Source organism: Enhydra lutris, unplaced genomic scaffold, assembly GCF_002288905.1.
Source record: "Enhydra lutris kenyoni isolate GAN:26980312 unplaced genomic scaffold, ASM228890v2 scaffoldscaffold49, whole genome shotgun sequence".
NCBI lineage: Eukaryota > Metazoa > Chordata > Mammalia > Carnivora > Mustelidae > Enhydra > Enhydra lutris.
In genome coordinates, this window is record NW_019154133.1 from 13061855 (window position 1) to 13075103 (window position 13249).

The window sequence follows — 13249 nt, forward strand, 5'->3', positions numbered from 1 at the left end:
TCATATCTCCGTGAGATGATGGATGTTACCCAAACCTATTTTGGTTATCATTTTGCGATATATGTAAATCAAACCACCATGCTCTACATCTTAAATTTATACACAGTGGTGTATTATTTCTCAGTAAAATTGGAAAAAAAATTTTTTGTCCAAAGGCTCAGAGTTATAAGTGTACCCATTTTAGGAGAACAGCTTACAAGGGGCCTCCTGGAAAGAGCACTTCATCCAATTGGAAAGGGTTTTAATTATCCTTACCTTTGTCTAGATAATCTTAATCCTTTTAATTATCTCTCTACATCATTTTTTTTTTCAAGCTTTTTAATCATTATTGTGGCTAAGCTACGAGTTTTTCGAAGTTTAAATAGGCAGGTAAGGACCTGGGAAATAAAATGTTCTGTGTATATTGAATTCTGGGAAAAGAACTAAATACGATTTTAAACTGCTGACATCATACAATGTGTCTATAAATAAGAAAATAGCAAAAGCAATATGATGTTAGCCAAAGCTACTCTAGGGTTCACGCAGAGCGTGTATCCGTCATCTGTGGAGGAAATGGTCCCACAGAAGAGGGCCCTTGTCTTTACATACTGCTTTAGTCTTGAAATTTTACATGCAAAAACCTTTATTCAAACAGAAGGACTGCAGCAAATTTAGTTCAATGGGAGCTAGGAAATTAAGCTGGAAGAGATTTCCTTCTTCTGTGAAGCCACTCGTCCAGTTTATTGGAAAATCTTGCTTTCAGCAATATTTTGTTTCCAAGTATACTTATATAGCAAAAAAATATATGTTTATTTACATAGAACTCATGGATTCATTTCGTTAAAGAGAAGCCAGTGAAAAGTGTATGTGCGATACTGTGCAGATTTTTTCCAACAGGGGTACTGTGGGAAGAATCCAGGGCTGGAATCTGCAACACGTTGCCACTCTTTACTCAGTTAAATGAGCTAATGCTCCAAGGGCATTAGCACAATGCCTGTCATGTAAAACTACTACTATAACTACCATTAAATCTCATATATTATGAGGCAAGTAGTAGGGTTATCCCCACTTTACTCATAAGGGGTTAGTAAATGACAGAGCTGGGATTAGAGCTTCAAGCTGGTGAGGGGACACTGGGTAGGTGCCCTTTTGATTCCGCTTCCTGTTTTCTTAGTTGTGCAAGATTAAAAGTAAAACAGGTTTTTTGTTTGTTTTTGTTTTTTACCAGCAAAATTGGTTTATTTGGGAATAGCTGAGGAATTGCGATTAGGGACATTCCAGCGATGGCAAAGCATAGGCAGTCTGGGGAGGAATGTTACTTTATAGAGAAAAGGAGGAAGTTGGGAGGGGCTGCTTTGTATGAAAGTCGGTTGGAGGAAATGGAGAGTTCAGAGTGATGACAGCTCCTCATTAGGTGAATTGTGGTATTTTCTTATTGGCTGAGCGTGGTGTTGGGCAAGGAGAAATTCTTCCTCCTGGAGTAGTACAGCAGGTTTCTTCCTGTTGGAATTGAGGTAAGACTCTTCCTTTTAGGGTCTGCAATTAATAAGTAGTAGGACACAAGACATCTGGTCTCCCTACCCCTTTGAAAAAATTTTAAATTATTATTTTAAAGATTTATTTATTTATTTTGGAGAGAGTGGGCATACGATCAATTATGAGTGGGGGGAGAGGGGGAGAGAGAGAGAATCTTAAGCAGATCCCCTGCTGAGCAGCTTGATCTCACCACCCTGAGATCATGACCTGAGCCTAAACCAACAGTCAATGCTTAACTGAGTCACCCAGGCGCCCTTACCCACTCATTTTATTTTATTCTTTAAATTTTTATTATTTTTAAATTATTTAAAATTTTTTTTATTAAAGATTTTTATTTATTTGACAGAGAGAGAGATATCACAAGTAGGCAGAGAGAGAGGGGGAAGCAGGCTCCCTGCTGTGCAGAGAGCCCGATTTGGGGCTCGATCCCAGGACCCTCAGATCATGACCTGAGCCAAAGGCAGAGGCCTAACCCACTGAGCCACCCAGGTGCCCCTAAATTTTTATTATTTTTAAAAAGATTTTATTTATTTGTCAGAGAGAGGGAGCATAGGCAGGGGGAGCGTCAGGCAGAGGGAGAAGCAGGCTCCCTGCTGATCAAGGAGACCGATGGGGGACTCTGATCCCAGGATACTGGGATCATGACCTGAGCTAAAGGCAGATGCTTAACCTACTGAGCCACCCAGGCACCCCCCTCCCTGCCCATTTTTTTTTTTTAATTTTTATTCATTTGACAGAGAGAGAGAGAGAGAGAGATCACAAGTAGGCAGAGAGGCAGGCAGAGAGAGAGGGAAGCAGGCTCACCGCTGAGCAGAGAGCCCGATGTGGGGCTCAATCCCAGGACCCTGAGATCATGACCTGAGCCGAAGGCAGAGGCTTAACCCACTGAGCCACCCAGGTGCCCCTGTCCCTGCCCATTTTAAATGGGGTTTCCTTTCGTTAGCTTTATAGCTACATAAAGAAGCTGTTACTGAAGACCTTACTTCCTTAGGTTGCATTATTCTTGGGATTTATCAAATCTGGGGGGAATAATTGTAGTGATATATATTTTTATTTTTATTTTTTATTTTTTTTAATTTTTTTTTTTTTTAGATTTTTTATTTATTTATTTGACAGACAGAGATCACAAGCAGGCAGAGAGGCAGGCAGAGAGACAGGAGGAAGCAGGCTCCCTGCTGAGCAGAGAGCCCGATGCGGGATTCGATCCCAGGACTCCGAGATCATGACCCGAGCCGAAGGCAGCGGCTTAACCCACTGAGCCACCCAGGCGCCCCAATTGTAGTGATATATAGAACCCCAAGCCCCCTCCTGTGTTTTCCCCTCTAGTTTTCCCCTATTCCCTTTGTGTGTTGATGTCCTGCTTAGAATTTGCTGCTTCACATGTGGCCGTTCACAGCAGCTCTTCTATGTCCACTGGGGCCCTTCCTTTTCTGGTCTTGTGTTTTCACTATTTCTTGCTGTTGGTGGGATTGAAGGGAGCCTTTGTCCTATAATCAACAATTCCATCATTTTTCTAGACCCTTAAAAGGTAGCCACCTTTTTTGGATATAAAGTTTTAGGGCGAGGTCTGCAGCCTCTGGGGGAAGACATGCAGTTTTTCATTCCTTGATGCATTCCTTGATCATTTTATTGAGTTTCTAGTTGTTCAGACAGGTTGATGTATTCATCTGGTTCTTTGCTCTCCTTTCCTTTTTGCGTGTCAGACTCTGTGGTGTCACATTCTTTATGCCTGAAATTATAACTATGGGAATTTCCTTAGTGAAGATTTGCTGGTGACCAACTCTGTTTTTGTTTGTCTGTAAAGGCCTTTATTTGTCCTTTTTTTTTTTTAAGATTTAATTTATTTATTTAATAGAAGACACAGCGAGAGAAGGAACACAAGCAAGTTGAGTGGGAGAGGGAGAAGCAGGCTTCCCGCTGAGCAGGGAGCCCCATGCAGAACTCAATCCCAGAACCCTGGGATCATGACCTGAGCCGAAGGCAGATGCTTAACAACTGAGCCACCCAGGTGCCCCTCTATTTGTTCTTCTTAAGGCTATTTTTCTATAGGACTCTACATTGGCCATTACTTTTCTATACAACATTGAGGATCTCATTCTGCTGCTTTCTTGTTTCCTTTGTTGCTGTTGACTGTCAGTCAGTCTAGCTCTTCTGAAGTTAATTTGTCTTTATTCTTAGATGCCTTTTTAATTTTATTTTTTTAAATATTTTATTTATTTGACAGAGAGAGAGGGAGAGAGAGAGAGTGCACACATGAGCAGGGGCAGAGGGAGAAGGAGAAGCAGGCTCCCTGCTGACCAAGGAGCTAGGTGTGGGACTCGATCCCATGATCCTGGGATCATGAGCTGAGTCAAAGGCAGTTGCTTAACCAATTGAGCCACCCAGGTGTCCCGATGCTTTTTAAAAAAAAAGATTGATTTAATTATTTGAGAGAGAGAGGGAGAATGCGTGCGGACATGAACAGAGAGAGGGACTTAGGGAAAGAATCCCAAGTAGGTTCCATGCTGTGTGCAGAGCCCAGTGCAGGGCTGGATCTCAGCCCTGAGGTCATGACTTGAGCCAAAATCTAGTCTGTCGTTTAACTGACTGAGCTGCCCAGGCACCCCTATTCTTAGATGTTTTTAAGATTTTTTGTCTTTGCTATTTTTTTTAAGATTTTATTTATTTATTTGACACAGAGAGAGAGATCACAAGTAGGCAGAGAGGCAGGCAGAAGAGAGGGGGAAACAGGCTCCCTGCTGAGAGCAGAGAGCCCAATGCGGGGCTTGATCGCAAGACCCTGAGACCATGACCTGAGCCGAAGGCAGAGGCTTAACCCACTGAGCCACCCGGGCACCCCTGTTCTTCTATATTATTATGATAAATTTAGTTGTGTATTTGTTGTTTTTATCTATTCTTCTTGGAGTACATTAGGTTCCTTGAATCTGTGTATTGGTGTTTTCCGTTATTTTGGATAATTATCAGTCATTTTCTCTACACATATTACTTCTGCTCCATTTATCTTCTCTCCTACTGGAAGGCTGATTAAATGCAGGTTAGACCTTTTTCCCTGTTACATTTTGCATCTTTTGTTTCTCTCTGGCTTCTGATCTGCTTTCTAGTTTATTAGTTCTGTCTTTAATTTCCTTTGAAACATGTCCAGCGAGTTTCGAATACTGTTATTATGTCTTCTATTTTAAAAAATTCAATTTTTTTTCTTTATTTCGTTGTTTGTTTTAAATCATTTAACAGGCTTATCCCTAACAAAAATGAACAGATGCTTGGCACTTCTGGGAAACAATACAGTTTTGCAAGGGTTTATTGAATTTATGTTAACCGAGAGAAAGGATCTGACAAGTTTTCTTTATTCTGATGTTAGCATGTTTCTGTCCTGTAAATCCCTTCCTTACTCTGTCCCTGATGGTGGCAGAAGATGAACACAGACAGCTTAGCAGCTTAGAGGCAGGTGATTTTTGATGACAAAAAAAAAAAAAAAAAAGATTCCAAAGGGTGTTAGCAGTAAGAAAGGAGCATGCATGATCCTGAGTGACCAGCGGTCCTAGTATGTTCTTTATTTTTATGTGTGTTTGTGATAATAAGGACTCTTTAAAGGATGTGGCCCTGCTTGCCTTCTTGCCTGGATCTTAGAGTGATATTCTCTGCTAGATCTCTTTTTGTTGTTTCCTATTTTCTTCACACATTTCAAGCTTGTCTTTCATTTCTTTAAATACAGGAAGGGAGACAATTTTTCAAAATGGCCACCAGAATTACCATACTCTTGGGTAGGGATATCCATGCCGTCTCTCATTTTGGCCATGTGACACACTTTGGTTAATGGGGAAGTAGCAAACTCTTAAGAAAAGGCATCAAAAGGGCTAGTGCACTAGGGCTTGTCTTCTCCTATTGACAATGCTTTGTTAGTATGCAAACAGACCTGGGCTAGCCTGTTGGAAGATGATGGGACATGTAGAAGGAAACCCCAGCAATTCCAACCATTCCAGGCATCCCAGTGGTTCCAGATATGGGTGAGGCCATCCTAGTCCATCCAGCCCCAGCTGAATCGCCCAGACTAGAAAATGCTCCCAGCTAACCCAAATTCATGAGTAATAAAAATGTTTGTTTTTTGGAGCCCCTCTCTCTCTGCCTCCACTTCTCCTTCTTGTGCTCTCTCTCTCTATCTCTCTCTGTGTCAAATAAATAAATAACATCTTTAAAAAAATGTTGTTTTAATCATTGACTTTCAGATGGCTTGTCATTTAGAAAAAGCTGACACACATAGTAAGCATAGTTTGAAAAAAAAAACTTGTCAGTAAATTAGTAAATTCCGTATTTGTAGTCTTTGTGAGTCTCTTTCTGCTGAATATTTTTCTCCTGCTGATTCTCACTCTTGATGCCTTATTTCCCTGCGTGCTTGTCATTTATGAAATTTTTAAAAAGATTTTTTAGTTTTAATTTTTATTATTTATTTTTTAGATTTTATTTTGTTATTTTTAAAAAAGATTTATTTATTGGGGGGCAGAAGGAGGGGAGCAGACTCTTCACTGAGCAGGGAGCCGAACAGGGGGCTCTATCCCAGGACCCTGAGATCATGACCTGAGGCGAAACCAGTAGTAGGTTGCATAGGCAACTGAGCCACCAAGTGCCCCCAATTTTTTCATTTTTAAGTAATCTTTGTACCCAGTGTAGGGCTCTAACTTACAACCCTGATATCAAGAGTCATATGCTCTACTGACTGTACCCACAGTTACCCCTGTGTTTATTATTGTTGATTGTGTAGTATTCATTTATTTTTTTCTATGCCAAATGTGAGCTGTAAAACGATAGTTCTTTTAATTTATTTTTAAAGATTTTATTTATTATTTATTTAAGTAGGGTTCACACCCAGCATGGAGCCCAACAAGGGGCTTGAACTCATCACCCTGAGATGAAGATCTGAGCTGAGATCAAGGGTTGGATGCTTAACTGACGGAGCTACCAGGTGCCCCTGAAGATTTTATTTTTAGGTAATCTCTACACCCTGCATGGGACTTAAGTTTACAACCCTGAGATCAGGGCTCACATGCTCTACTGACTGAGCCAGCCAGTTTTCTTAAGTTTAATTAACAGATTTAATGCAACCCCCTAACTAAAAAAAATTTGACAAAATGATTTTAACATTCAGTTTAAAGAATAAGTTAGCAGATACAGCAAAGGTGAAATGTTCTAGAAAAAAGCCACTGAAAGGAAACTAGTCTTACTAAGTTTTTCAGTATAATGATTATAACAACTTGGGCTGGTGCCACAGGAGAAATAACTATTAATGGGACAGAGGAAGGCTGAGTAATAGAATTGATCATAGGTAGGAAATGATGGGAAACAAATCATAGAAAAGGGAGCAATTCTTTCATAAATGAGATTTAGCTATTGATTGGCTTGGAGGGGAAAAATACGATTCATGTCTTGTATAGATTTTATCTCCTTTGTTGACCATAATGGAAACCGGAGAATCAAGGCTTGAATGATAGTTTATATTGGAAGTCTGAGCTCAGTTAGTCTTGCAGAACCAATTGTTGGTTTTGGTGTGCGAGCTGGAGGAAGCATGTCTAGGTATCTGCTCTATATACAGGAGCATGTGTGAGAATGTGTGTGTATTATGAGTACTTATTCATTATAATAGGCAAAATAGTAATGATTAGAATTACCTTTGGTGATCAACATGGAAATAGTCAAATTAATTTTGGTTCATTCATATAATATTATACCAAACTATAAAATATTGTATTAGCTAGGGGCACCTGGGTGGCTCAGTAGGTTAAGCATCTGATCTCCGGGTGGTGAGATTAAGCCCGGTGTGGGGCTCCACACTCAGTGGGGAGTCTGCTTCTCTCCCTCTCCTTCAGGACACCCCCCCCCCACTCCCCAACAACCCCCCCCTCCCCCGCTCATGTGCCTGGGTGACTCAGTTGATTGGGCGTCTGACTGTTGATTCTGGTTCAGGTCATGATTTCAGGGTTGTGGGATTGAGCCTCGAGTTGGGCCCCCCCCCCTCAGTTTAGAGTCTGCTTGAGATTCTCTTTTTCCCTCTCCCCCCACCTTCAGCCCCTTCCCTCACTCATGTGCTCTCTCCCTCTCTCTCAAATAAATAAAATCTTCAAAAATAAATAAATATTGTATTAGCTATTAAAAAGAATATCTAAGATTAATATGTATTGATTTAAAAAGATGTCTCAGAGAAATCTGTAAAACTGTGATTCCTGTGGTTCCCAGGTGGCTCAGTCATTAAGTGTCTGCGTTTGGCTTGAGTCATGATTTCAGAGTCCTGGGATCGGGCTCCCTGCTCAGCGGGAAGCATGCTTCTCCCTCTCCCACTCCCTCTGCTTGTGTTTCTTCTCTCGCTGTCAAATAAATAAATAAATAAAATCTTTAAACAATAACAACAACAAAATTGTGATTCCCTTTTTTGTGAAATAAATAGAATGTATATGTATGCAACTTAAGTGTGTACGTTTGCAGATGCCATCCAGTGCCCAAGGGCTCTGGAGTTACGATTCCTTTTAATATTTAATATCTTCTCAGCATCTTCCGAGAATATCTTAAAAAATTTTTTTTTAAAGATTTCATTTATTTATTTGACAAGGAGCGGGAGAGAGAGGAAGAGAGAGCACAACAGGGGGAGCAGCAGAGGGAGAGGGAGAGGGAGAAGCAGGCTCCCCACTAACCAAGGAACCCTATGTGGAGCTTTTTAAAAGATTTATTTATTTATTGGACAGAGAGAGAGATAGCGAGAGAGGAAACACAAGCTGGGGGAGTGGGAGAGGGAGAAGCAGGCTCCCTGTTGAGCAGGGTGCCGGATGCGGGGTTCAATCCCAGGACTCTGGGATCATGACCTGAGCCAAAGGCAGATGCTTAACGACTGAGCCACACAGGCACCCCCATCAACATTTTTTTTAAAAAGGATTTTATTTATTTATTTATTTGAGAGAGAGAGCATGAGCAGGGGGAGAGGAAAAAGGAGAGATCAAGGTAGAAGCCGACTTCCCATTGAGTGGGGAGCCTGACATGGGGCTCGATCCCAGGATCTCAAGATTATGACCTGAGCCACAGTCAGAGGCTTAATTGATTGAGCCACCCCAGTGGTCCCCTCCACCCACAATATCTTTAAAGAAATCAAAGACAGCCAAGCTCTAGTGCCTTGCTCTCATTAAATGCTTATTCTCTGCTTCTCATCTTGCAACCTTAAGTGTTGTCTCTTTTTTGTTTCTATATTATTTAAATATTATACCAAAAGAGTTTTTTTTTTTAAAGATTTTTTTTTTAAATTTATTTATTTGACAGACAGAGATTACAAGTAGGCAGAGAGGCAGGCAGAGGGAGAGAGAGGAGAAAGCAGGCTCCCTGCCGAGCAGAGAGCCCGACGCGGGGCTCCATCCCAGGACTCCGGGATCATGACCTGAGCCGAAGGCAGAGGCCCCAACCCACTGAGCCACCCAGGCGCCCCTATACCAAAAGAGTTGTAATGCATCTCCTTTTCCATATAGTTCCCCTTACTCTATCTTTAGTATAGGCTTATATGGATGGTTTTATTAAAAGTTGGGACTATTAAAGAGGGGCTGTATATCAACAGAAGTCAGTAAGCAGTAAAAAACTTCGTGTACTATCTCTATGCCTATTATTTCTACTGCCTATTACATGTATTAGGTAATATATCTCTAGTACCTGGCTACTGATAACTTCTCCCTAGCTTGTTTTATCCTCAGTCTCACTTCCCCCATGTCTCTTTTTTTTTTCCTCCTTTTACATAAAGAGCCCCCAATACCCTTAAAATTTATGTTCATTTTCCACATAGTTTTAGGCCTCTAGGACTCATCCATTAGACTTTCGTTGCTACCCTCAAGTGTCCAAAATGTTTTAAAAACCAAATGTTCCATTGAATAAACAATAATCTTTGGGCCTTCACCTTTACCTTTGAAGAATGGCTGAAGTTTAAAAGTATATTCTGCAATCTCTTTAAGGCAATCATAGTTGTAAGTATGCCTTCCCTCCCTTGCCAGTCTTTGTAAACAGGAGGGAGCAGTATACAATTTATGTCCCTATTTATATGAATAGTGGTGTCACTTACCTTCTTTTATAGGGAGAATTATTGGCCATCAGATTTTATGTTGAAAATAGCCTCTTTCTTTATAAATACATATATATGTGTGCATGAGTATATCTATACATGCATTTTTGTGTACCTACAACATTTCTACATAGAGAGTAGAGACTCTAAAGGATGACCTGCTGATATGGTAGAGATTTTCCTTAAAAAAAAAAAAAAAAAAAAAGGACCTAGATTTACTATAGCACTTGAGCAAACGGATGACAGAAGCTACAAAGTGCTAAGTCAGAGATCAGTGGTTTTCCAAGTGCCTTCCCAGGAGCCTTTTGTGGATTGGGAAAGCCCTGTTAGGGCATTGGGGATCAAAGGTGAGGCTAAAGAGGAGAAAAGGCAACAGCACCCCAACCAGGTCAGCACTTACTCTCTTTTACATATTAGGACACCTATAAAGTTTTGTCCATAAAGTGAGTTCTGAGGCTAGAAAAATGTCTGGAGTGATTGCCTTAAAACATGGGTCTGCAAACTGCAGCCCACAGGTCAAATCTGGGCTGTAGGGTTTGTTTCTGCACAACCTATGAGCCAGGGACGGCTTTTACATTCTTAAGGAGATGTTAAAAAAAAAAAGAGAGAAAGAAGAATATATGAGAGAGACCATATGGACTCTGCAAACCCTAAATTATTTACTGTTTGTCTCTTTACAGGAAACGTTTTTTTGGCCCCTTTTGTGGAGGTGGCACTATTTGAAGAGGCTAAAAATGGAAAACTAGCTAAACACACAGTAGGGAAATACTTCAGTAAAGCATATGTATTACTTAAGATTTGGTTCAGCTGCAAGTAGAGGAAACCCCCAAATATCAGTAACTGAGGGAAGATACAAGTTTATTTCCCATTTGAGAAGTGGTGGAATGTTTAGAAACTCCCTGGGTCAGAAACTCAGGCTATGTCTGTCTTATGGCTCCACCTCGAGTTACTTTAATTCCCAGGGTCACCTCTTGGTCTACAAAATGATTGTTGGAACTCTGGCTTCTATACTTGCATTCCAGCCAGTAGGAAGGAGGAAATCAAAGAAAATGGAGCATTCCACGTCCACTTTTATCTCATTGGTTAGAATTTAATTATATGCACATCTAGCTGCAATGGAGACTGGGAAATGTAGTTTTGATTCTGGGCAGTCCTGTATCCAGCTGAAAATTTGGTATTCTATTACTATAGAAGAGGCAGAGTCTAGATATTAGAGTTCTCTATAACAGCAGAGACCATCGACTCATTTATTTCTTTATTTGTTCAGCCTCCTACCATATGGCAGGTAACTTGCTAATCATTGAAAATATAAATTGGATAGAATTCATAGTCTGGAATCTTCTTATTATTTTTGATGGCTCCTAATGGTTTTTCCAGTCTTACGGTCTTTGACTTATTCAACGTAATGTTAGCTTATTTCTTTTCTTTTTTTTTTTTTTTTCTTTTCCTTTCCTTTCCTGTTTCTTTCTTTCTTTCTTGTCTTGCACAGAGCCACGTTTTTGATCACTGTCAATCATGCTTGTAGAAGGCATCATTCACTTTTTTGTTTTTTACACTTAAGAATTCTTAAAATTTGGGGCGCCTGGGTGGCTCAGTGGGTTAAGCCGCTGCCTTCGGCTCGGGTCATGATCTCAGGGTGCTGGAATCGAGTCCCGCATCGGGCTCTCTGCTCGGCGGGGAGCCTGCTTCTCTCTCTCTCTCTCTCTCTCTCTGCCTGCCTCTCTGTCTACTTGTGATCTCTCTCTGTCAAATAAATAAATAAAATCTTAAAAAAAAAAAGAATTCTTAAAATTTTTTAAAAAAAGATTTTATTTATTTATTTGTCAGAGAGAGAGAGAGCACAAGTAGGGGGAGCTTCAGGCAGAGGGAAATGTGGGCTCCCCAATGAGCCAGGAGGCGAATGTGGGACTCAATCTCAAGACCCTGGAAAGAGGACCCCAGCATAAGGCAGATGCTTAATCGACTGAGCCACTCAGGCATCCCTATACATTAGAGTTCTAATGAATAGTGTCTGAGCAAAGTGCATGGAGTTCTTTGTCCTGATGTTAGCATTAGTATCTTTGTTTGTTTGTTGTGGTTTTATTATGGCATGGGGACAGGACTAGTGGGCAGAAAGAGCTGCCTCAACATTAGTATCTTTGAATGATTCTGTAGGAATCTGTAATTCCAGAAGTAGTGTTGACATAGCCACAGCAGTCCTGTACTGAGAGGTGAACAAAAAGTCTGGAGTAGGAGTAAATGGGGTCCTTTATTTGTAACTATATACAGATTTGCATTAGACCAATAGCCCTTCATTAAATGAATAAACCCAGCATTCTCCATGACTGCTAGATACATTTACAGGTTAATCCCTGGGTCAGCTGAACAATTTTCTGGGAATCTTTTGCCTTAAATGTATCATGTGCGGGTTGGGGCTTTTATCCTTTTCTAGGTTGATTCTAAGCTCTGATAACAGTGAAGAGTATTGGAGGGGAGGCTGTTTAAAGCGAACAAGAATTTTTGTTTAATATATGGTTTATTTATAGGTTTAATCAAACTAGGATGTTTTCTCTCATTAAAAATCCCTTAAGCCAGGGATGCCTGGGTGGCTCAGTTGGTTGGACGACTGCCTTTGGCTCAGGTCATGATCCCGGGGTCCCGGAATCGAGTCCCACATCGGGCTCCCAGCTCCATGGGGAGTCTGCTTCTCCCTCTAACCTTCTCCTCGTTCATGCTCTCTCTCACTGTCTCTCTGTCAAATAAATAAATAAAATCTTTAAAAAAAAATCCCTTAAGCCAGTGAAATATTTTGGGATATTATTTCTTGTTTATGAGGCTTATTTTGATTAAATGCATATCGTACTTCCGGGCACTTTGTATTCCCAGATTAATTTATGGCTACTCCTGTTTTTTTTTTTTTTTTTTCAGTAACATGGGCTTTCAGTGATTTTCCTTTTGCTTTGTTTCCTCTTGCTTTTGTTTTACATTGCCTTCTGAAGTGTTTCTGTGATCCATCAGATCAGCTCCCAGATTAGAGATGTGCGAGTCAGGAATAAAAATGTAACCAACTCCTGGAAATCAGTGCTGAGTGGGCATCACTTTTATAGCTAATAAATTTAATCCCAGAAACATCCTGAGTTCTTAAAAATAGCTAATGCTTTTTGGAAAGCAGGCGTATCAGGACATTAAAAAAAATTAAACATGATTAATCTAGACCCTTAATTTTAAATATTTGTGGTGATCTGAAGAACATCAATTATTTATTAAACACAACTATTTATTTATTTATTTGTAAATTTCACGTATAGTTGACATACAATATTATGTTAGTTTTAGTGTATGACGTAATGATTAGACATTTATATATATAAAAAAGTGATCACCACAATGACTCTAGTTAATATTTGTCCTCATACAAAGTTATTACAATATATTGACTATATTCCCCATGTTGTACTTTATATCCCTAGTACTTATTTATTTTATAACTGGAAGTTTGTACATCTTGATCGCCTTTATCTATTTCATCCATCCCCCCACCTCCCTTTCCCCTCGGCAACCGCCAGTTTGTTTTCTGTATTTATGAATGAGTTTGTTTTGTTTTGTTTGTTTAGGCTCCATGTGTAAGTGAAATCATGTAGTATTTGTCTTTGAATTATTTCACTGAGCATCTGGGTC